Source organism: Opisthocomus hoazin, chromosome 1 (assembly GCF_030867145.1).
Source record: "Opisthocomus hoazin isolate bOpiHoa1 chromosome 1, bOpiHoa1.hap1, whole genome shotgun sequence".
NCBI lineage: Eukaryota > Metazoa > Chordata > Aves > Opisthocomiformes > Opisthocomidae > Opisthocomus > Opisthocomus hoazin.
The window spans coordinates 97,186,623-97,212,769 of NC_134414.1; the positions used below are offsets into that span (position 1 = coordinate 97,186,623).

The 26,147-nt window shown below is 37.2% G+C and overlaps 1 protein-coding gene across 19 annotated transcripts in view; it reads right to left on the reverse strand.

Moving 5' to 3' along the window:
• The window catches only part of DMD (dystrophin), a 1,341,705-nt gene that overhangs the window by 229,496 nt on the left and 1,086,062 nt on the right, over positions 1 to 26,147 (reverse strand). The gene's annotated exons all lie outside the window — the stretch shown is intronic.

A 26,147-nucleotide genomic window follows, 5' to 3' on the forward strand; every position in this document is an offset into this window, starting at 1 on the left:
AATGACAGTATCCAAGAGCTTATCACAGACACCTCTGCTGATGTAGGTGATCTCAATGACAAAGGAAACAGCATGTTCATGAATGTCACAGACGCTAATGAATTAGGAAAGATTTAAAATGATTTGCAAAATTTTTCCTTATATTAGAGTTCCTTTTCACCATAACAGTAAGTTATACTCTGGTAACTTCAAAATTGTATGTTGGAATCAAGCAGGTACACTGCTACAAGATTTATCAAAAACCTGTCCCACATATAACATCAGAAAATATTTTCTTTACTTTCCTTCCTCTAGCTAGTTCATAGTTTGGCTAATTTAAAAACATGACACACATTGCAAAAGCAGTATTTGGTATGTTTTACTTGATTCTTCCACCTGCAACATGTCGAAGTACCCTGCCATTATTCATGGTCCTGATCATTATTCAGATATATTAGTCACAGATTAGTTGTCCTCACTTTACCATATCAAGACTCAAGACTGACAACTACTCATGTCGGCTTGGGCTTTGCCTTCCATCTTTTCTCATCTCTTAGTTTCATTAGACATTTCTGAGAGGAATTTTTAGATATTTCTTTTTTTCTTAAAAACTTCCTTACGAATACTAAAACGTTATATATAAATGATGTACATGAATATCAAATTCTAAATCTTTATTCCTTTAGCCATCTGTGTCATGGAGCAGTAAAAACTTCCTACCTGTGGAAACAATGCCTACTGTCATAATCTGCTGGAGTCTTAGCCTCAGAATAGGGCTGAGTCTGATTAGATTCATCCCCTGACTTCCAGAGATTCTTAAATGGCTTCAGCACGCTTACAGATGGATGTCATTCAGAAGTCCATCCTCCCTCACGCATTCTCAAATGGAGGCTCCCCCTTTGATATCCTCCTTGAGGTATTTCAAAGCCCGCAACCGGGCTTTTGCTGTCCAGATGCATATACCCTGGGGGTGGTTCAGCAGGGCTCCTAAATCATCCTAGTGCCTCCAAGAACACCCCCGATGGTAGCAGTTTGTTTATATCCTGAAGTGGCAGCAAAGCCAAGAACCCACACATTTTCCTCACACATACACACACTACTCTCTTTAAAATCGCCCAAACAACCAAAAGGTCCCCCAATCCCAGCCAACAGGCGAAGACAGAGAATGCACGAGTGTGTTTTTTATGGATATGCAAAAAAAAATAAAAAAAATGCAGCTGGCTTCATGTTTGCAGCAAAGTTGTCACTGCTGGCAGAAATTTCTGCATGTTTTGCTCCTGACTGTATTATAGCCACCTTTCCACTTAAAACAGTCTTCCTTCAAACAAGCCTCTGATATTTCCTATGTCCTCAAGATACAACCGAAAATTTCAAGCCTCAAGCTTTCAGAAACTTTGCTGGTCTCAAGGAAATGTTCAAAGTCAGTCGGTATGTTGGTTTAGTCCAGCTCATACTCATTTTTCTTCAATGTGTTCTCCATTTCCACTGTGAAATCTATCTGTATAAATATGAGAATATCACTTTTCTTGTCCACAATTTGCAGGGATAAATCACTCTATTCTTGATTAAATGTGCAGTGTCACTACATATATAATACACTGTGCAGCGTGCTTGTCTAAGTGCTTTCATCAAGGACAACACAGAAATCCTGAATAACCTCTGCTCATGTGCTGTGTAGCCACAAAGTATATGCACAGTGAGTCTGATGCAGCTAGGAAGTGTAGGAGCTACTCTGTATAAGATACTGAGTTTACTCTGTTCATGTGTCTAGGACTTTCTGAAAGTGCACGTGAACTGCAAACTAGAAATTCTTCACTACATATAACAGTCTTCTTCCTATGGCAACATTTGTTTAAAGCCAATTAGTTCTGACAACTCCTGACAGTTTACTATGCATAGTTTAGAGATTCATTCAAAATGCAAGTTGAAATACAACCTGTGTTTGCAAAAGAACTTGCAATTCACAAAATAAAGTGAGCATATGCTTCAGACTGTTAAATCCGATTCAAACAAACTATTTTTAACAGCACACGTTAAAAATCTGGCTTCAGATAGTTTATTTGCAAAGTAATTCTGTTTGGGTATTAACTCTAAAATCACATTAATAGATAATATGGAGTAAACAAATGCCTTAATCAAAATCCTTTCTCACTATGAAAAGTTCAGAAACTGGACATTTAGCGACCTGTGTCACGGAGCAGTAAAATCTTCCTACACTGACTTTTTAAAAGCCATTCTGACCACTTTCTCACAGATCTTGTTTCACATCAATGCTGTTTCTGAAATCTATCCTGAAGTACTCATTTCTGCAGATACTGTCTTTCAGAGACTTAAATATTTTTTTTCTCTTGCTTGGACTCACTTTTTTTGTCCAGTATTAAATACAATTAACAAAAAGACAACAACTGCTGGGGAAAAAAACCCCAACCAACACCAAAAACCCCTCCAAAGTGCAATGATATTTCTGTTAAGAGATTGGAACTTTTATCTGGTACAAAGCAACTTCACTATGACACAAATTTGGTGTCATCCTCCACACCACTATTTCTTCTTGTGGAGCATTCACCTAAATTCAAATTAACACAATTTTAAAACCAATATCCAAGTAATTTAGTACTTTGAAAGTGAATCAATGGAGTCTTATTTTACAACGGCAATGTGCACCAATACTTCAAGCCAAATTTCCACAAATTCTCTCTGCTTTGAGTAAGAGTCATAAGGAGAAGGTCTTCCAATCTCCACTTCTGTGCATGCGTTTCTCAAACATCAATCTTTTTGGACTCCCACTTCTACAAACAATTTTTTATACATCCAAACCTCAACACACTTAAATTGGAATATTTGTTAAAAATAGAGCTTCATACAGAAATACTAGAAATCTTAAATTGCACGTGGCTATTTCCATGTATTTAAACCCTACAGTATTATATTTGTCTGCATGCACTTCTTCACATGCGAAAATACCACATTTAAACATGACATTTACTACAAGTAAATTAGACAGAATTTAGCCAAAGTAGTTCAAAGTCAGAAATATAAATTGTTTGGTGAGATCTATTCACAGTTGTTCAACCTTTGAAGTTTTCTGTGAAGTGCTAAAATACTCAGAATCAAAAAGCTACAGCTTGAGATACTTCAAGCGAGCTGTACAATATAATTGCACAGTTAATAGAAGCATAATCATCTCAGCAGGAATTAAATAAGGCAAATACAACTGCAGAGTTTTTTTTTCAATATTATTAATTTCAAAGCATATCTTGCACATGCTGGCATATTTAGGGGAAAGCAAGGCAACTTCAGATCACAAGAGTATACATTTTAAGAGCTTTCTTCTGATGATGCAGCATGTAATGAGAAATCTTTGAAACAAGCTTAATCCAAATATTTAACGTACATCTAAAAAATAAATCTAAACTCCATATATTTCATACTTCAACTGACTGCACGTTACAAGTTCAACTAGAGAACAAATAGGTAGAAAGAATTAAGTCACCAGCTACGCAAACTCCGCAATGCTTTTTTTTTCTTTCTCTTATTTTATCTTTCAAAAAATATGGATAATTTTGTTAAGCCTTTTTCAACATGTGAAACTTAAAAGGAAGCTTTGTAAAAGGAAGGTTTTGCTACTAAAATAAAATAGAAAAAAGTTAATAATAAACTAAATAATTAATAATTATATTCTTATTCTGTGTAAAAGAGTGTTGTAGTGCAGCTGTTGCATTAAGAAACAACAATAAGCAGAAGGGCAACAAAGGGCAGAAAAGTGCTTCTCAGACTGACAAAAAAAAAACCCATCACAATGATCAAGGACAGTATACTGCGACACAGATTCACTGGCTTTACGTTAAGAAATCTCTAAACAGTCAGATTAAAAGGTATCATGTACCCACAGCCTTTTAAAATCTAACACTAGTAATGACATTAGCACTGCAGACTTGAGCGTCCAGCAGTCTGGGAATGGATGGCAGAATATCTTTGAAATCCCAAGTCTTGTAGAGCCTGTCCAACCTTGAATCCATGAGTGTGGCACTAACGTAATGCTTAAATTTGTTTTACCTGGCATCAGTCTTCAACAATTCCATTATTCTTACTGAATCAAGATGCCAATAGATATACACTTACCAGATTAAGAAATGTTACTTGATTAATGAAGACTTTTACTTGTCACATTCAAATGAAAGAGAAGACCAAACAGCCTACTTGGAAAAGAGTATGTTTTATGATCACAAATTCTTCTGTAGCCTGGCTTTTTCACTGGCATTCACCAACTCACGCTGCCAGAAATACTTTCTAGAAGTGTCTCAGGCTCAAAGAACTTTTGCCAGTTTCAAGATGAGGTTTTGATGGAGCCCGGCCTAGGTTGCCAGCAAACTGCATGCAAACACAAACCCTGTCCTTCTAGGAACTGTAGCTCTGCTAGGATGTCCCTCCCTCAGTGTCTGCTCCTTCCAGGTCACCTCGGTGTAAGGAGGACAGACGATACAGTTGAAGGTTGGTTGGGTTTTATTAGAATTTAAGTTCTAGAAATTGTGCTTGCTAGCTTCGGGGATGTTCCTGGTGACTACTAAAGGTTTTTGAAAATGAATAAAGAAATGTAAGCTCCAGAGCACGCCTAATTTCAAGATAATATAGGTTGTTTTTCATCCTGGTCTAATTCAGGCTAACAGTGAATTGAAACTTTTATTTGTGAATCAGAAATTCTGCTTTTTGGCCAAATCTTGAGGCTAAATCACGTGAAACTTATATCCTTCCAGGACTGGGGCAGGGAGCCGGTTGAGGTTTGTTTGGGGTGTTTGTTTCCACCCCCCCCCCCCAGCTTTACTAACCAGTGTGTTCTGAGATAGAACAAATAACCACCATCATTTTTTTCATAGTCTTGTATGAGGTTCTATACTGTCTGTTCATTCTTCATTCTTCAGAAATGCACAAAAATCACACTTCTACTGAAACTCATACCTCTAAAATGCTTTACCAAAGTTAAGATCATTAGCCTTGACAAAATTCAGCTTTCAGCTGATGCTAAGCAAATCCTTTCTACGAGCTCATTAGACTTCTTTCCCGATTAAGACAAAAAAGATACTTTAAGGGAACAGATTTTAGATGTCTTAGAGCCATTTTTGGAATTCTTTCAAATACCTGCTTTGATTCTAGACAAAGACAGTAAAGGTTGACACTCATGGAAACTAAAGTCTGATTTCTAATCCATATGCTACTGTTTGCTTTTCTTCCGACCACCGAGGTGGTTGTAATCACAACAATTTTAAATGACAGTTAAAAAGCACTAAAGCTTTACTTAGCTCTACCTATCAAGGCGTGCTCGAAAAACAGGAGTATGATGCAATTTTTAGTAGAAGCGTCCTTATTCTAAATGCGGTATGTATTTCTGTAAAATAAGCACCAGGCACACAATCAACAGATGGCAAAGCATATGGTGTATCACTTACAGATAAGACCAAACAAAACTTTTAAGCTGCTCAAAAAGTAGGAGTGACCCAAGCAGCCTTGGGTCAACTGAGCAAACACAACCGAACAGCAGCCTTGTCTCACAGCAGAGCAGCAACTGGAGAGACATCTGTAAGTGGCATTGATTCATGTCCATAAATTGAAACTGACTGGCCTCTTCCAAATGCCATCAGAGCCACTGAGGTGCGTCAATGCCCTGACGCTTGGCATCAGCTACAACAACTGCCCCGAGCACAAACAGTGGCAGGATCCTCTAACCGATGGCACAGTAAAAGTCTGCTATTATGCTGGCACTGTGTTTTATTGTTAATTAGACATATCTGCAACTGCACAACAGATGCAATGGTGCTGTGCTGTGCAGAGTAAGAGGAGGACAATGAAACCAGGAGTATGGGAAACAAATAATAAAAGAGTCTTACCCCCACTGTCTCCTGTGACACGGCAGGAATGTACATGCTTTATCACAGCACATTTCTAATGATTTTTCAATTCTCCTTCTTTTCATTTGCTTTTATTATATTTGTGCTGGTCATGACTGGGACAGAGTTAACTTTCTCCAAAGTAGTTTGTATGACGCTATATTTTGGATTTGTGCTGAAGACAGTGTTGATAACACAGGGATGTTTTAACTACTGCTGAGCAGTGCTTACACAGTGTCAAGGCCTTCTCTGCTTTGCGCTCCACCCCACCAGTGAGTAGGCTAGGGGTGCACAAGAAACTGGGAGGGGACATGGCTGGGACAGCTGACCCTGACTGACCAAAGAGATACCCCATACCATATGAGGTCATGCTCAGCCTATAAAGCAAGGAAAAAAAGAAGGAAGGGAGGGATGCTGAGTTATGGCATTTGTCTTCCCAAGCCACCGTTACGCGTGATGGACCCTGCTTTCCTGGAGATGGCTGAACACTGGTCTGTCAGTGGGAAGCAGTGAATGAATTCCCTGTTTTGCTTTGCTTGAGCATGTGCCTTTTCCTTTACCTGTTAAATTGTCTTTATCTCATCCCATGAGTTCTCTCACTTTTACCCTTCCAATTCCCTCCTCCATCCCACTGGGAGAAGGGGGAGTGAGTGAGCAGCTGTGCGGGGCTTAGTTGCTGGCTGGGGTTAAACCACAACAACATTCTTAGTGTGAGTGCATGCAGAAGTTTGTGCATTCATGCACCTGTACATAGCCAGTGACTTTTCTTTTAAAAGGAAAAAGGACTGTTTGCCATATTCAGGATATGATTTAATTTAGTTCCCTTCTGGTGTGATACTTAAGCAGTTTCTGGTTTGATAAGCTATTGTCTGAGCCCATCTTACTTGGAGATCATCAGTTGTCCTCACTGGAAATATACATACACTATCAAATAAACAAATGCTTTGCTTCCATGCTTCTCAGATTATCTCAACATAATTGTATCAGTTGTGGGAAGCAGGCAGTTTATATAGGCTACAAATATCTTGTTTTCACCACCACCAGCCCCAAAAAGGAGTCTTGGCTTTTGATCTCAAACCTAACTCAAGTTAACTCGTGCTCAGAATGAGGAAGTGAGCATGTATCTTCAGAAAAGCTGCACACTAAGTCTATGTGGAATATAAGCTCAGAAAATTGTGAGTCTGAAGGCCATAGCCTTTAGCAAAAAGAACATCTAATACCAAAGAATCTATACTAGCATAGGTAAGGTCTAGCAGACCTCAGAATAAAAACAGATTTTAAAAGAAGGAACACATTTTTATGGCTAAGAAACAAGAATTCTCAGTGGAAAAAAAAGAGCAGGTTCTTGTTGCTATTTAGGATAAATATAAAAAAGTGTTTCCCATTGTGGAATTTCCCTTTGCACATACTTTATAAAAAACAATGAAAAAAAGTGAGCTAAAGAGAACGCCAACGCTGTCTTTTCAGGTTATTCTATCCTCGCTATTTTAATATCAGTCGTGTCTCTAAAAGAACATTGAAGTTGTTAATTTGTAATTCCGCAACTCTAACTCCAGTACTGACAGTATTTAGGTCTTATAAAAATTGTGTTTTTTGCAAAAGCAAATAACTTTTTCCAGCACTGGAGATGTCACTGCATTAGGAAATGAACGAGACCATAACACGCTTTTACAATAACCAGGGCTACAGAAGATGTAGAGCAGAATCACCAAACTAAATCCTTTAAGAAAGACCAAAAAATTAAACAAATACTTACTTAATAGAAGAGATGCTAATTACAGATTAAAGAGTTGTAAATATAGAAGGTGATTTAAAATCAGACATATCTTTCTAAGTGCCATTTCATAAGCCATTTGAACCAGTCTACAGGCTGTCAAAAGGGAAGGTCTTTGCCTCCCCTTTTACACTGTCTGCTCCTCCACTCCAAGATTCTAATCTGGAATCTCTAGAGCAATTTTGAATTTAAAAAATTTAAAAGGTAACTAGGACAATTAAGATTAGTTACATTTTATATATTCTTTTCTATGTTTTCAGCTAAATTAGCTTCCTGGAAGAACGAACGTCACAACAGCCTTGCAACAGCAGCCTCGCTAGTCCTAAGGAAAGGAACAGAAACACATGACTGAGGGCAAAATTGAACAGAATGTATTTGGAAAAATATTTCTTGAGAACAAAGGTAGAATGCATATTTCCCTAATGCTGAAGGAAAACTCATTTATTTATTCTAAATAAGATACACAAACCAAAATAGCTTGTCCTTATGTAAAGAATATTCTCAAAATATGCCAAAGATGAATGATTCTTTCTTTGAAGAGCTAAATAAATTAGACTATTAAATGACAAAACTTTCTTTTTTCCTGTCTCCTTAAACTCAAAATGATCACTAATTGCCAATAGTGATTTCCTATTGTCTCCAATAAATCAGAAAAGCCTACAGGTTAACTATATTAAATAATTTAAAATCATAAAATTATGGTACTTACACTAAAAATCTTACTCTGCTTTTTCTGTGCTGCATTGCCACTGTTTTTATTCAGACACATGCTGTCTCTGAAAAGCTTAGAGCTTCCATTTTATGGCTTTGCACATCAATTCCTTTTAGCCAAATATTTTTCTTTGGAGACCTTAGAGCCAGCACACATGTATGACACCCCTTCAGTATTACAAAATCTAGGAAATGCATGATTTTAAGAAAAATGTATTGAAATTGAAATATAATAGTGAAAATATATAGTGTTACTTCCTTTATGAAACATCACTGTTACTATGGCAATTTTCAAATCTGGTATTTTCATGAGAAAGCTCTCTTTATTGACAGAGCTAGAATTTTTATCCACCTGCATATTTGTATGCTCAACATACACTTTTGAAACAATATATGAAAGGTTTAGTTCTGCTTCTATAGCTTTTAGTCCCTTCTCCAAGTACATGTTTCTTAATACTTAGTTCGATATTCTAAGACTATGAGCATCAAAACATGTTCTATTTTTTTTCCTCCTGGAAATCAGTTGATTTGCCTTGACAACTTTTAGAACATTGTACCAACTTTTCTACATGGAAATAAATATAAATGAAGCTAACAGATTTTTACTATCAAAAGACAAAAAAATCAAAATGGAAACATTAATATATTGAAATTATTTTGATAGAAGTATATGTATGTTAACTCTCAACAGCAAAGAATGTACATGTTAAATCTCTCCTGTGGTGATGTTATTACAGTTTAATAAACCAGAGCAAATATCTCATCGTAAAGATATTCTAAAAGATGGCTAATCATTATTAATTTGTTGAAAACTGACTGCAATAACATTAATCCAAAAAGCTTTACTTCACTTTGTGTATGTATAATAAATAGTTCAATAGGAATTCCACTGTGATACAGCATTAATTACTTTCTACCTGTTGTAAAGAGTTACAGGTTTCCAACAGGCTGTGTGATAGTTATACTTTACAGGAAGCGCTAAATTTTTCTTAATTTCAATGGTATTCATTATAATAACATTAAAATATAGCATTTGCTTCTACTGTGTGTATATTCTGTAATTCTATTCCAACCAACAAAGAATGATATAGCACCGAAAAGTCCTAGTGCTGAATTGTGGAGTGTCAGGAAGGGTTTGGTGGATGTAATACAAAAACCACCGTGCAGCATTTTGCCAAGCGCTAACAACATGCCATGTCCCTTTGGGAAGAGAAATGAAAATGCTTCGCTCTTTTCTTTCCTTTCCTGCAAAATTGTAGCAAGCAAGCAGGCAATTCAAAGAAGAAATAATCACACGTGAAACAACTATGCCTTACAGCATCAATTTTACAGCACTAATTTCAAATCTGTGTGTAAACACAGGCACTCCTGAAGAGTCTAACGGAAGTTAAGAAACCATAAATAAATGACATGTCATAGAGGCCAAAACCCATGTCAGAAAAACTCTGAACAGGATCATGCTCTTTAGGCATTTTCTTCACATTAAGTTCAAGGATAAAAAAAAAACAAAAAACTTCTTCTCACAGTTAAATTTCATGGCTTTTCTCTATTAGTACTCACAGACTTACTCTTAACAGCCACATTTCCCCAAGGCTTTATAAAGCAGAAGTTTCAGACTGCAGTATGATAGGTACAATACACACATGACTGATATACACCTAAAGGATTGCTGAAATACACTTTTTAAAGTTCTGCTTATCGTTGTGTCTGCTTTGGAATACAGAAGTGAGAAAAGCAGCGTACAGGGATATTACTTGTAGCTATGAACTTGAAGAAATATACTGGAAATACAGAAAAAACAGTAGGGAGGGTTTTTTTATACTTCCAAATACATAATTTTGATTAGTCTAGTTATTTACTGTACTGTAGTGCCATTAAAATCTAGCATTTCTATTCTAGACTGAGAATTAGTTTGAGTGATGTTTTTATGATGCAAAAATAATTGCGATCCTGTTGAAGACAACCTTCAAACAGGCAACTCTAGAGAGAGCGCGTACTGATAAAATTGCACGTTGGTGTTCGTGCTAGTTCTACTTATGTGAAGGACTTTGGTAAGCAAAAGTGATTATAATTGAAATGTGACTAAAATGGTAGCTGTTGTCCTATTGCTGTGTTAAAGACAGTTTAATAACTTTGCATAACAATTCATGTGTATTTCTGTACGTACACATACAAACCTATTTTAAATTCAGAAAAGTGCAGCTGATGTGTGCTGTTTTCATGTTCTTTTTTCTGATAGATTCAGCATAATAGACATTGCCTTTCCTGTTATTACACAAAGATTAAGTGCTATAGACTGATAGGGAGAATTTATGTACTTGTTTAACCGCACCTCCAACCACCTTCCTCCTTTCCCCTGCTTTTATTTGTCCTGAGTTAACTTTTATTTATCCCATCTTCATTCATCTGCTTCACTCCTCCTTAGTTCTCTGCAGGTTTTGGAAGAACACATAAATAATAAGATATTAAACACTACTCTTGGTCTGTTGTGACTTCTTCCTTTCATTTAAAGCACATTCTGGGACTTTCAAGAAGACTCCTGCTCACTGAATAAGACTTCTGAGTGTCTGAATCCTGAATAATTGAAGCCTTGAAAGTACAGTATCACACCGACTGAGGAAGACAGTTATGACTCAGAACTATGCCATCTTTCATTTTGATAACATAACAAAATCATAAACCAGAATATTAATATTGTCAAAATGATATTTCACTACAATATACAAATTAATATTTTATTTCCTAAAAACAAAGCACTGTAATGAAGCAAGAAAGCCAAAATGATTCAACATGTTCCTCTTAAAATGACATTAAAATTCATTCATTCCTCTGAAAAATTTTAATTCTGAAAAGATTTATTCCTACCAAAGGAGGCCAATCAGCTGTAAATCTAGCCCTAACTGATACATTTTGGGACTGAATGCAACCTTATTAAGTATGAAGAAGTCAGAATCTGAATCTTTACATGCATCTCACCCTAGTATTAAAGCCAATGAGCTTTACATGCTTTCAGAATCAATTTCCTAAGGTAACAGTAATTCTCTATTGTTTAATTTTGATGTATGCTCTAGCAGTTAATCTTCTGTTATTTTAGCTCATTAGGTTAAACCATAAAAAACTACCAAGATCATTGTATTTTCAAAAAAAATTAATCCCGAGTTAGCTAGGAGAATCTAGCTAAAAAGCCTCAGGAATCATGTCGAACAGCTCACATAGACCACATGCAGCCAGCCCATGAGAATGTGATCTTCATTAAAAAAAGATTATCTCACTGCTTAAAAAAGAAGATATGATACTATGTCGGCTCTTCATCTCTTATCATAACAATTTTCCTGTCATATTAAATGACAAATATATGATAATTAGATTTATTCACCTTCAGCTGGAACAGCACAGAACAGCCCTTAATTGCATCTCTGAGTTCATCGGAAAACAGTCAATCATGGTAAAGACTTGTTTGACTGCAAAACCAATAATGATTCAAACAATTAATACTATCACTAACTCTGTAATTCACAGATTCAGGATAGCAACTTCACTATTATACGAAACACTAAAACACCTTCTGGACAGCAGGAGGAGTTTGCAATTTCTAATTTCCTTGATTCTGTCAACTTTGCCAGACCATTAACATTAAAATAACTGCTGACATCTGATTCAAGCCTCGGCACCAGTTCTGCGGAAAGCTCCACTTTATCTCAGTAATGTCAGAAGACTGGTTTAGAGGTCGTGAAACACCAATTTGTTCTGTTTCCCCTCCTCACCTGGCAGCCCAAGTATATTCCTTAAAATGGTAATACAACTAATCAGTATGATGGCTTGGACACATAATGTAAAATGAATTAAAAAAATGCAATTTCAGAACTGCCACATTCATTTAACCCAAGCAATGGTTTAGCTTAAGCCCAGAGAACCCCAATCCTAACAGGAGTTTTATTCAAAACTACTGAAGCACATACAGAGCAAAACAAAAGTATGGCTTCTTTATAGAACATTAAGTGCTAAGCATTTCATAACAACAAAATTTTCAAAAGTACAGCTTAGGGTAAAGCTGTCAAGAACACTAGATTTTCAAACTAACCCCACTAATGGACAAGCGTATCTGCGGTTATATCCACTGCAGCTAAACAGAATCTGGCCTGCGTGCATTCTGAACTTGAAGGCTGGAGCTTCAAATAGTCCAACTTTTAAAAAAATTAATACATTTTTCATTTGAAATGACATTTTTATGACCTTAGCGTCTCATACATACCTAGATGTTTTACTTTCTTTCTGCAACACTGCTGCACCTGTTACCTGTGATAACATATGCATATCACAGACATTCCCCCTTTCGCCCCAGATGCTAATGCACTAACAGCAGCAAAACAACTATACAGAAAATAGAGAGTAATGTCAGCTACTCACGTCACAAATTTATAACAATCAATCATACATATCCTTAAGAACACACTGGTTTGCTTTTACAGGACTAATGCACTTTGATAATATCTACATCTTCAGCAAAATACTAATACTAAACAAGATTTGGAATTTTGTTTCTCAGAATTTCAACTGCTAGGGCAAAATTTAAGGAACAAAGACAAAAAATAAAAAAAACACTTCTACTGGTTTTTTAATTCAAAATAGGTATCACAAACATAGCACAAAACACTTTAAAATAGCACAGTGTTTCTCTGTGCCTGAAAATGGTGATGAAAAGGAAATTGTTTAAAATTAGCTTCTCTGTTCATTAATATTCCATGAGACATTTATGTCAGTCACAAAATAATTTATTTAAACTATAAAATAATTTTAGCAAATAATTTTGCTATGTAGAAAGTGCTGAAGCAATTTATTAACAGTATTTATTATCCTTAACAAGAGCAGCATCACTTAGTTTGATGTGGAGGCCATACCACACTGCTTTTTTTTTGCCCAAGTAGATGTGTATGGCTCTTAAAGTAAGATTTCCTAATTATAACACAGTCTCAAACATTTATTGAAGAAAATATGTTGCTGAAGATAGCCAAGCATAAACACAGTATTTGTTTGGCTGTCCAAGTGTCAAGTCAGCAAGAATAGCAATCTTTTGGGAAAACGCAAATTTCTCTCTTCTACTCCGCTCATGTTCCCAAAATACCAAAACCTGAAAGGACTGGGAATAACCCAAACCATAAACTGCTACTCTAATACCTTTTACATGACAACGGAAAGAAGTGGTATGGGAGCACCGTGCCTGCAAATTCTGGAATGCATTCAAGGTCTCCCAGCAGTGCCTGTGGCACAGTGTATTTTCTCGCCGTTCTCTACTGTGGAGCAGTAATAATTCCTTCAGGCCTGTAGGATGGCATGACAGAAACCAACATTTTGAAAAACTTGTGAACATTTTATCTTCAAGACTGTAAATATCATCAACAGCGTTCCAGAAGAAAAGATGTTTTATCTTCCAGTAGCTCTAGTCTTGAAACCAACTTCGTGTCAGCAACGTATTATAAATACTATCCTAGAAGTGTATCCTAGAATACATTCTGGATACTGACAGCCAAATGTGAATAATTTGTTCTATAACTCAATGTACAGGAAATTAAACACATGCATATATATATATATAAACATACACACTGAGCACAGGTATAGTTTCTTGTAATATATGTCTATAACAAGATTATCATACATATATCTCTGACACACTCAATGTCTAAAGAATTTTAAAAGAACTTTCTGACTTCATTAGTTCACAGCACTGAGAATCATCTTAACCTAAAATAACTGCATGCTTAATATATGTTTTCTAGATTATATTCATAAATGCTTCATAAATGACAACTGTTTAACATCTCTAACAGAGAGAAGGCAACACTTCTACCTGTCTTGAAAAGAAAATTAAGAAATCACAGGACTACTGAACCACCTAGAAATGCCCTGAAATTACCTGGAAAATAACAATTTCTTGGGTCTTTTACCTTTCACTTGTAAATCAACATTCCCAAGTTATCTTACCGATTTCAAAATAATAACCAGGAATCTCTGACAAGAGCGCCAATTAAAAAAAAAAAAGAAAATGCATAATGGTATCACTAAAGCTATTCTGTACTGTATTTTATTACATTTCTATGGCTTGTGTATTTTAGCACTACTTTTTAAAAAATATTTTTATGGAATACCATTTAAATTGAATTATATATTAAAGGAGTCATTACCATGACAGTAGCTAGGAATAAATAACTTTATGCTAATTTCCAAGATTTCTGACCATTGATGGTTTAAAATATTTTCTGTTCTGTCATTTTATTCCTGATGGCTAAGACAGACAACACGTCAGTCACTTCAGGGTCAGTTCCTGCCTGTAATACTCACCCTGTACGGTATAACATCTTTTTAAGTTAATCTAAGGTCTAACCAGAGAGAGTACAGAGGAATAAGTTTGGAACAATCCAAGCCTGAAGCTAAATCAGATGATTGCAAAGGGATGGAACTGAGGTACCACCTTAAGCAGCAGGGAAGTTGTTAGCACCCCAGGCAACAACTGGCCGTATGAAGACCAAAATACAAAGCCAAGACCAAAATGCAACAAAAGATGTTCTCGTCAGGTAATGCAAAATGACAGGTGTTTTAAGAAGATTGACAGTAATATCAGCATCCCTCTGGTAACTTAGAGAATTATTTTCTACCTCCCCATACACCTTATAGATTTGAGGCAAAATACTCCACCATGCTTGTAGCTGTCCTGGGTTCAGCCAGGACAGGGTTAATTTTCACTGGACTCCAGGAAGGGGCACAGCCAGGTGGGCTGACCTCACCTGGCCGAACAGAGCAGGGTATTCCATACCATGTGCCTTCATGCTGGGTTCTGGCTGGGGGGAGCTGGGCGGCGGGAAGGCAGTCGCGGCTCAGGAGCGTGCGGCGGCAGCGGGTGGTGAGGGTGGCTCTGTCCGTTCCTGCTGTTTGTTTTGCGTATTCTCCTTGTCGGTATCGTTGTTGTTTCTGTTCCCTTTGTTTGCTGTTCTGTTAAATTGCCCTTATCCCGACCCACCAGTTTTTGCCTTTCTCTTCCCCTTCTCCTCCTCACCCCACTGGGGGGAGGGGCGGCAGAGCGACCGCGTGGCGCTGTGTTGCCATCCGGGGCCAAACCAGGACAGCAGTCATCCTGCAGCATATATACAGCATACCCTGACTTCAGACTGCCAGCACCTCTAGCCGGTGCATACAAAGTATCAATGAAATTAACCCCATTTGCCTTTCACTTTATTACCACAATGCTTGAGACGCGAGTGGCTTCAATTCCAGCCAACTGTCTTGCCCAAGCCTCTCACAGAAGCATAAACAGAGATTTAACTTTCAAAGGATCCAGCCTGTGCTTTCTTTTTTGTGCTGTTTTTTGAAGTTTTGAGCTCATCTGTTTTATGTAATGTAACTGCAATAATATTGCCTCTGAGTTAGCTCTGCAATAATTCACTCCCGGTACAGCAATAATTGAGCTAACAGCAGCTTCTACCAGAGGCATTCTTTTCTATTATTTATTGCTATTTTTTTTCATAATTTAATGAGAAACATTTCAAAAGCAACATTTTTATCCTTTCATGTTAAATTAATTTACAATGCTATAAGCTGTAATGAAAACAGAGAAATCATCAGCAAAAAAGCATGTTAATAAAGACAGATTTCTACAAAAGTTTTTTAACTAAACTCATAAAATAATTTTTCCTATTTCTGTCAGGTGCAGCTTGTCTCTATTTGTTCCTGATTATTTAGACATATGGTGAAAACTACAATGAAAAAGCAGAAACTATATCCAGACAAAGAATAAAAATGTTTTTAAACTTGAGCAAATCTCATTCATATTAGTATATTTTACTTTATTTGCCCCTGTCTAGGCCAGGGCAAAATGCCAGCCTCCAGTCTAGTGTTGCAAAGGCCTCAGAAAAACATATGAAAACAAAAAATCAAATTAAGTAAACCTATCTGAAAAATAAAATAGGAAAACAAAATACATAGCTTCATCTCCCCTTCCTTCATCTCACCCTAACACCTGGTTCAGAGTCTCTTTACCGAGCCAGATGTAATGGCTGTTGATGATCCGCAAAATCCCTTTTGATATCAACAGGACCTGAGTCTCCCAGGATTAGGCTCCGTGCAGGGGGTTCACAGCTGTGGACAGGTAACCACAGCTGCAAGTTTGCTCTGAGGACAATGTGTGGCCTTTCTTTCATGCCCTGATCACAGAGGTGGATTAAAATTGGGTAATGATCCTCTTTTCACCTGAGGCAGCATGCAGCCCAGCAACACTGGGCGTAAAATGTCTAGGTTAGGTGTCTGGCAGGAAACACAAGATAATGAAATAACAGGCTGTCACGTAATAGCTCCCATTGCAGAAATGACATTTCTTGGCACTATTATTCAGGCGGTGCTAACCCTCCATGGTATTAGGTGTCCCACAAACTGAAGGCTAAAATAAAGCGGCTACTTTTATTTTTTAAAGCCAATCAATGAGCTGGGATTTAAACACTGTTGCAACTCGCACTCATGAAGTACGGAATTACAATACCACAGTTAGAAAGAAGAGATAATCTGCTGAGGTTAACGTACTGTTGTGTCTGTAATTGGTGTAATGTAAGTGAGAACAGGTTGATTTCATAGCTTTGATCTAGCAGCTTCCAGCAGATTTCAAGTTTACAGGAAAGAAAGGGTTTGCCACTTCATTTGTAGATCAATAAAATACACTTTGATATAAACAGTACAAAAAATAGCGGGACAACTGTAAGTTTACCCCAGCAAAAGACCTTTGAAGTTGAACAATGAAATCCAGTGACTCAATTTTTTTGGTTTTTGTACTTAGTCCTCTAGGAAGTGCATCTTGCTATTATTTTTGCTGAACTATGAAGTAGTTTCAGAAAAACTGTCATTAAAATTGTGTCCAACCTAGCAGCATGAGGTAAAATTAAAATTAAGTAGATTTAATATAGTAGACAATGTATAGTATTTCTGGAGAAGATATAATTTATATCTTTAATCTGCTTAGCTACTCGTTAACTCTCATATGTGCTCCATTAGTAATGTTCCCCTAAAAAGCTGTAATATCTGATTCAGATACTAGAAATTAAAATTTTGGCATTGAGAAAAAAAGTCTCATGGTCTGTTTTGAGGGTTAATTCAGTTATTTCATAACAAATTATCAGTGTAACCTGACGGACGATCTTTTTGACTGATACAGATTTGTCAGTCAAGATTCTCTAAGCTATAGAGACCTAACATGAAAAAATATGCATAGTAAGAAAAGTACAAGGAAATAAAAATGTTCATCTTCTGAACTGATTAATATGCTTGCTTCTTGGTGCTCATGGCCTCTTTTGGTTTTGGATCGTCTTTTCAACTATAAGGATAGTACAGCATTGAAGTCATTTATTTTAAATGAAGATCAGATGTTTTCACTCACATACAAACACCTCTGGTGACTCGCAGCATACCATACTAACCTAAATCAACCTAAACAACCAGCTGACAAGCAATGTATTACTTTCTCTGCTCTATTTGTTCATAAATATTGCCTTCGGTTTAGATGCCTTAAGCTGGTCAGCTGAAAGCTTCTGATCTACCGAGGCAAAACCGGACAGTTACGTTTCAGATCTCTCCTGCCATTCCTCCAGCCTCTCCCAGCTCCAACCTGATTCAGCAGAGTTATTCCACACAAAAGGACTCATGCAAAAACCTACTGTATTATTGCAGCCACTTCAGCTTTAAATCAAAGGGCCCTACATTAGCATATCGAAGCCACAAATCAGCCACACTTGCAGGTAAACTGCTAAATCCAACTCTAAGAATAGCTCGGCATAAATAAGTTCCGAAAGAACTTACAAGAGAAAGAAATGGAGGAAGGAACAAGGATTCCACAAGTCTGGAGAAAATGAGGATTGTGTGCCTTTTGCATATCTGAAAAGAGAGAGATCTGCTTTTTGTAGGCACAAGATACAAGATAAGCTTACTGTCCCCTATGCTTCCCTTCCTGAGGGCTGTTCTGACTCATTATTTAGTACTAAGAAAAATCGATTCCCTGGGCTGAGTTGCTGACTGCTACCAAAGATAGCCAACAGGCTACCGTAACAGAAGGCAAATGGATTTCCACACCCTGGTGCAGGCTTTCTTCACTCCGCTCCCGTCCCTCCTCTGAAAAGCAGCAGCAGTCCTGTGTACAATAGAGTTCCACAAAGAATTCGTGGGCAAAAATCTGACTGACTACGGTAGCCATGGAGTAGGTTCATAGCTGTGCCCATCCAGATCTCCCAACAACTACAGCAGCCAAACGGAAGCAGTGAAAACCTTTCTCTGCAACAAGTGAGAGAGCCACCACCCCAACAAGTGGCATAAAGGAGCTGAAATCCTTTCCTAAGCAAACAAACATTTGGTTTCAAGGAAGTTTTCTATGGAAAAGAAACACATGAAGAACAGAAAGCATTAACACCTTTTCCAACTGGTGACAATGAAGAAGTAAGGCAAGCCAGAACAACATCAGACATAAATATTTCTCAGTGAGGCAGAGTAAAACCAAACAAATGTCAGTGCCTCGACACTTATGGGGCATTCTTGTGGACAGATGGGTCAGCAGAAGACAGAGCTTAAAACCTGGAGTGATCTGGCAGAGGAAACCTCCTAGGCATATCTTCACATACCTTCATAGTTCCATCACGTCATCATTTGGGGGAAAAGTGATCTCAGCAGTCTCACCTCACAGGCAATTGCAGGTTTTAGAAATATACTGCATGGTAGGACCTACGGGAAGCTTTAAGCTCTTTAAGCCATTTTAGGTAAAAGGTAATGAAATTAATAAGGAACAACAACAACAACAAAAGATATAAACACTATTAACATTTACCAACAAAGAGAGAGAGAGTGTATGCACACACACACATTTTAAATAATAAAATCACACCAAGCGTAGGCACCTAGTGTAGTTAGTTAGTTATTTAGCTACTCCTCCTAGGTTCTCTCTAAGTCATAAGAGAGACATACACTTCTCCAGAAGTCAAATAGTCACAGCACAGCTGCGCCAAACTGCCCTCTGGAAGCACTTCTCTCTCACCATTCCTGTGCAGAGCTAGAAAGAACAGGTATTGCAACCAAGCTGAGCTGGGTGGCACAAACCGCTGCAGTAACACAAGCCCAGACACACTTCTTGGACGTTTCTTCATGGTGTGAGAAGGTCCAAACACGAGCTGCTGTTGCATCCCCAGTGAAATGAAGACAATGGGATAACGAGATTTGGCCATCCGAATAGCTTTCCAGATTGCACCAACTCTGCCGATCTTACTGGAAGCTTCAACACTTGCCTCACACTCTGTTGACACCTAAAAACAGGTCTCAGAAGCTGACTCTTCAACCCTACTACATACAATATTCCAGTAAGGACAGGTGGCAGATACACAACAGACTGGTTACATGACCTCAAAAAAATGTAAAGGCAGACAAAACACTGAAGAGATGACATTACTGTATTTCTATAGCCTGGTTACTTAGTAGGTAACTACTGATACCTGGATACAAACAGCAGAGCTTGTGTCTGCTTGTACCAGTGTTTAAAGGCACATCCTCCTACCTTCGTCCAAAGAAAATCCACAGATGACAAGGTTATTTGAAAAAAAAAAATCTATATATAGCCCGCAATGTGAACAGGTTATCTGAAGCTGTATAATCCTAAATCAGAGAATAGATATGAAAGATAATATATATATATACAAAAATACATGTAACAGAAGAACCTATATAAATAAAATCTATGTGAGCCTACATCTGATTTCCAGTGCCATAGGCTCTAAATAATGTAATTCAATCTCATGTAAAGCAGCTCAATACTGTCATTTTAGGGTACTTGGTAGATATCATAACATCAGATGATTCCCACACACAGAAAAGTACACATAAAATCAGAGAATTGCCAACACAAAAATAGAAATTAGAAACCCTAGAAAGAGTACTAATACATTTTTAAGTAGCTATATATTCTCGTTACAATATTCACCCTCTGAAAATGCAATTATTATACAAACTATTTCAGAGAAGATAAACCCAAATCTAGTTAACTTTAGTGAGACAAAATGTAGCAAAACTATGATAAGTAACCCTAATTTAAGGCTGACTTTCCAGAATTTGCAAACAATATGCATTTTACCCAGAAGGAAAATCCTGAACATCAGTTTAGAATCTCCTAACATAATTACAGCACTGCCACAAAGGAGGACAAAGGTCTTCCTCCAAAAAGTTGCTATTATTTTCTGTGATAACAAGGTGATGAACACACTGGAATCATTACAAAACAGACTGAGATAATACTTCTGTACCACTAATCATGCTACTGAAAAAAAAATACTTAATTTCGTATGTGGGAGAAGTGGCAGTAAACTGCAAGCAGGCACCCAAAAGAAAACATGCAAAATGAAATGGTATCCAATGAAAATAAATGATTCAAATGAAAATTCTGGTACAAAAGGATAAATGCAATGTGGAACTTCATACTGACAGAAGAGATTCAATTTCTTGTCAGCAGCTGAAAGAGAGTAAGTCTAAACTTCTGACAGCAAATGAAATGGGGCACTCGGTGATGATAAAGTTACTCTTGTCAAACACACTGTCAGTTCAGGTAGTGGGATTTGCTCTGCTACAGTAAAGCACTGCTGCACAGTGCATGATACAGAACAGGTAGTATTGTGAAAATGTGTAAATTCACATGCAGAAAACCTGTGCTATGGCAGCTATAAACTCATAAAAAGAAAAAGCTTGCAGCATTTCTTAGAAAAGAACCATTTTTCTCAGTACAGTCTAAAAGCCTTTCACAAAACAAGTAGAACTTGTCTCTGAAAAGCATGTATGATTTCGTTTTATTCCTGATTTGTGTTCTTTGTAGGTCATCGCCTTCTTACATATTCAGGAAGGTATGTGCCCTAAGCCAAAATTAATACTTTGCCTCAGTTATGCACTATATAATTTATACTTTTTATGTTAACATGTTCATAACCACAATACAAGCATTTTTCTTTTTACCTGCCTTGGGAAAATACACATCTGGTCTTACTAGCAAGTTATGTGCACTTCAGCCTTGTGTTTTCAATAGTCTGGTATGAGGTACAATGTAAACGGCACAGATACCCTTTCAAACTCACCAGAAGCATATATTAAAAGCTACTGTTGGGGTTTTGCAAACAGATTTTACTGATTATTCACTTTTCAAATAAATCTGCTAAAACAAATACCAACTAAATGCAAGAACTAAATGGCAGATTAGGCTGTACCAGAACATACTGATGATCCAGGAAGATCAAATGGTAGAAGTCTTCAAAGTTTTGCTAAGCACTCAATCTCATTCCTATCACTTCAAGTTGATGGGCTACAGTGAGATACGGCATGTGCTGAGTAAAATAATGAACGAGCCCATCCGTCCAGTTCTTTGGATGTTGGAGATCCTGTTTTAGAAAAGGCTACGCAAACAGGGATGAGGCATCCTAGAGGCATGAAAAGGTCAGGAGAAAATGTAGGAATTGGAACCTATTCGGGAATAACGGCAAACCATCTTAAACATTCCATCCCATTTCTGCTTGTGATTTTCCATGCTCTCCTCTAATAATGTCACTTAATACAATACAATCTCACACTTCATGCTACAAAAGCTTTTCCCATCTAACCCATGTTTGAAAAATCTTTGTTTAAAGCTGGTAGGATTTGAATGCTGATCTGCAAGAGAAAATTTAGGACCATCCTTCTGGTGTGCTCAATAACCAAGTGAGCATACACTATGTTATTTCGCACATTTGACAAACGGGATTTTTCTTCTGCCTTGACTATGAGAACTTATGCAAATGAGAAATTAAAGGAAAAAAATTATCTGTCTTCTTGTTTGCAAACATCCACTTTATATGTGAGATTTCTGACAATTCAGAGCTGTTTATTTTCCTGAGAAAAATTTTTAAGAATAGTTACATCTTACTCTAGTAACTAAGTACTAGATCATCTAATAAAAGACACCCTTTACCTTCCAAAAGAAAATCAGTATTGATTAGGGGTTTGTTCTCAGTTCAGAAACAGGAATGGCAGAAGCAGAATACATTATTAATGTATCCACTTCTAGGTAAGCTGCAGCAGCAATTTATTTTCTGATTTTATGACAAAGATTATTCAAACTAAACTAATTGAAACAAAACTTTTGACAAAAAGTAGCAACATCTGTGTATCTGTTTTATTGCTGATTTCATGACCACTTCTCTTTGATATCTAGCTACGAAGAACAGCACTCCCCATTGAGAATCAGCATCTAAACCTCCCTGTGAAAGTAGCCAGCTTTCCAATAATGTAGCAGTATGCAGTAACTTGACTCTACACAGCTGCTCTATTTCCCAGCTTTTCTTCTCTTCTCTTCTTTCTGTCACTCCTCCCTGCACTGAAAGCATCAGGTTCCCCTTTTTCACACCCTTACCTAGATCAAAGCACATCATCACATGGAAGTGACACTGAAATTGCCATTGTTATTTGAATGGAGCAAAATCACAGTCTCAAAAGGTAGCAGGAATACTGGAATATCAATATTAAAAGATACTGCTTCACCACATGCTGGGTTTTTAAGCAGTTTTTAAATAAAACTGTTACTTCTCTGAGAAGGGAAAATAAATCACAAACCGGCAAGCCTACTACAGATGACAAACTGTAGAAGTGTAAAACAAACATAAATAAACAAACATAAGTGAATGTATTTTCAGACTTGATCCTTAGAATGCATTTGAAAGGGTTACTCATTTGCATGTCTTTTAGGTCTTGAAGCTTCAAACACAAATACATATTTATGTTTATGTGAATAAGGAGTCTCATTGATTTCACCAGTTTTACCCATTTTTATAGGACTGCAGATTATATACTCTTTGAACCAACAATGTCCTTATCTTTGTGCCTTCTACAGCAGCACATTAATCATAATGTAGTTGAGTGGTATGACATTAAAATATGTTAAAAATATCTTTGACCCTTTGTGCCACTGGATTGTTTCATCTGTCACGTCTATCCATGGTTCATAAAATAAAAAATAAAAATACACCGCAGAACCTGGTTGAAGACAGACACCATCTTTGTCCTGCTCTTCAGGCACATTTATATACTCTGTACACTGATATGTTGTCAGAGTTACCAGAAGCGCCCTTTTTATGTTGTAAAGTACTTCTTTCCCCTCCATCCAATGCATTCAATTAAAAATACAGGTACTAACACAAAGCACTATTCTTTTACCAAAATATGTGATCTCACCAGCAAACTAGGAACTCAGTGTGAATAGACCTAATTAGAACGACTGTAGCCTGTAGGAAGTCTCAGCCCAGAACTGTGCTAACACTTTCCCCTCTGGCTGCTCAAAAGCATCACTCTGTTAATACAGTACCAAGGTAAATCCCAATTAAAAAAAAAAAAAAATGTTTCAAGCAAGTCGCCGTTCATGTTTGGATGATAACTTTTGAGGAAATATTTATTTTAGGTGAAAGAGTAATGGATTAAGAGAAAACAAAAACATTTGAAGGTCAAAGGTCCCAGATTTCAATTCTGTGCATAAGGAAAGAAACCCCAATCTTAATTTATGGTACTCTGAAAAATACTTGTACTATTTTCATCGCTTACCTCTAGCTTTCACCTTTCAATCTCCCCATCAGTTTCCACTATTAAGAGTAATTTAAAAATACATAATTATTGTTATTCTCTGTGGTCCCTTCTCCCCACATCATTTCTTTTTTTATTATCCACTTTTCCTCCTCATTCACTTAAACACATTACTCAGGAACTCCTGGGAGATGCTTATGAAATTTTCTCAAGAAATAGCAAGAAACTTTACAGTTTCTTACTTCCTCCTATTAAAGGTTTTCCATTTGTATATTTAAGTAAAAATTAATTAGGCTACAGAATGACTGACTATACGACCAGTGATTATGTGATCAGATCAGAGATCACAAAAATCACTGAACAGTCAAGGCAGAAAGGCACCTCTGGAAAGAATCTGATCCAGCTCCCCTGCTTGGAGCAGACTGTGTCCAGCCACGGTTTGAGGATCTCCAGTAATGGAGGTGCCACAGCCTCTCTGGACAGCTTGTTTCATGCTTTTCACCATCCCAACAGTATTTTTTTTTTCTTACTCTAACCCGGAACCTCCTGTATTTCAGTCTGTGCGCACTGCCTCTCGTCCTGTCACTGAGCACTACTGAGAAGAGCACATTTCTGTCTTCTCTACACAGGAATTTGCACACCTGGATAAGATTTCCCTGAGCCTTCTCTTCTCTAAGCAAAACAGTGCCAGCTCTCTTAGCCTCTCCTGATACGAAAGATGCTCCAAACCCTTAACCACCTTTGTTGCCCTTCGCCAGGCTTGCTCCAGTATGTCCCCGTCTCTCTCGTACTGTGGAACCCATCCCTGGACCCAGCACTCCAGGTGAGTCTCACCACTGCTGAGCACAGGGGAAGGGTCACCACCCTCAAACCGCTGGCAGCACTTCGCCCAATACACCCAGGGTGCTGCTGGCTGCTTTTGCCACAAATGTGCCAGAGTAGAGTTTAAGGACAAAATTAAATTAGCCCAAGGAAGATGAAGAAAACCTTTTCCTAGTATTAGCTAGATGAGTAGGCACTTAGCTCTGACAGAGAACATTCAGATTCAAGCATTTGATCTCAACCAGAGTGGGTGCAAATGAGTGCCCTAACCATGACAGTCACTGACCATGAAGGAGTTTGCTCTCCAGTCAGGAATTCCGCACTTGTCAACACCGCAGGTATAGGTTCATAGAGGTTGCGTTAGGTCAGTTTGGCACTTGCTGTTAACAATGAAGAAACGTTATTCCCCTCCCTCATGACCACCAAGCACAATACCAAAAAATTCTTGACCAGGAGTTTTCAAAGTAATTACTATCCACTACTTCACAAAATCCGCATGGTAACTTTTCACTCTGAGATAATATCTTGCCCTGTCTCAGATTAGGCTGTAATAGCTCTTGTGTTAAAATTTAGATTTTGGAATTTCTCTTCTATTACTCAATGGACTAAGATGGCTTTGACAGTTGTTATTCCATTTAAGGTATTATGGAACAGATTTTATTTCAAAACTGGTAACGGGTTAGTGTAAAAGACAAATCTGGAGGATTAAACTTTAAAAAGAAATAGGTGAGGGAAGAAGATTATATGTGATATTTAAAGCTTTCAGAAAATCATTTCAAGCAGAAATGAGTGAGCAAGTGTTTCAGAAAAGACACAAAGTACTAGCAAATTAATCACTATTAAGTATTTTTGAGTAAAGTCAGTTAAACTGAGCAAGGACGTTACAGACACTCTCTTCCCTGTTTTTCAGGTTCATCACCTAATTCATACATCATGTCACAAAATTAATTTACATATAATTGCCCAGCACAGTTATGTTTGAAATAAAGTTGTAAAGAATTTTACTCTCTCACAGAACCTACACAGCTAAGTAATAAAGAAGAGTCAGGAACATGTATCTACCTCCTCTTGGACACCTTAAAAAAAAGTGAGCACCTTTGAAGCATTGATAGGAATAGAAAAGACAACAGTCCCTTCCCTGTTGTTTGTATCTCTTGTTTTAGCTAAACACAACACTGTGAGAAAATACATTTACTGCCCATACTATACATTTGTAGGTATAACTTCAGGCACTCCAAGTTTTTCACTTTATTTGCAGCAAAACTCCTGCATCTAATGGAAGACTACTTAGGTTATAGGCTAAATGAGCATGAAGGTGGTAATAAAAATAAATTTGCTATGTATTTCATGTCAAAGTTATTAACTCTGCTTCATTTATCATA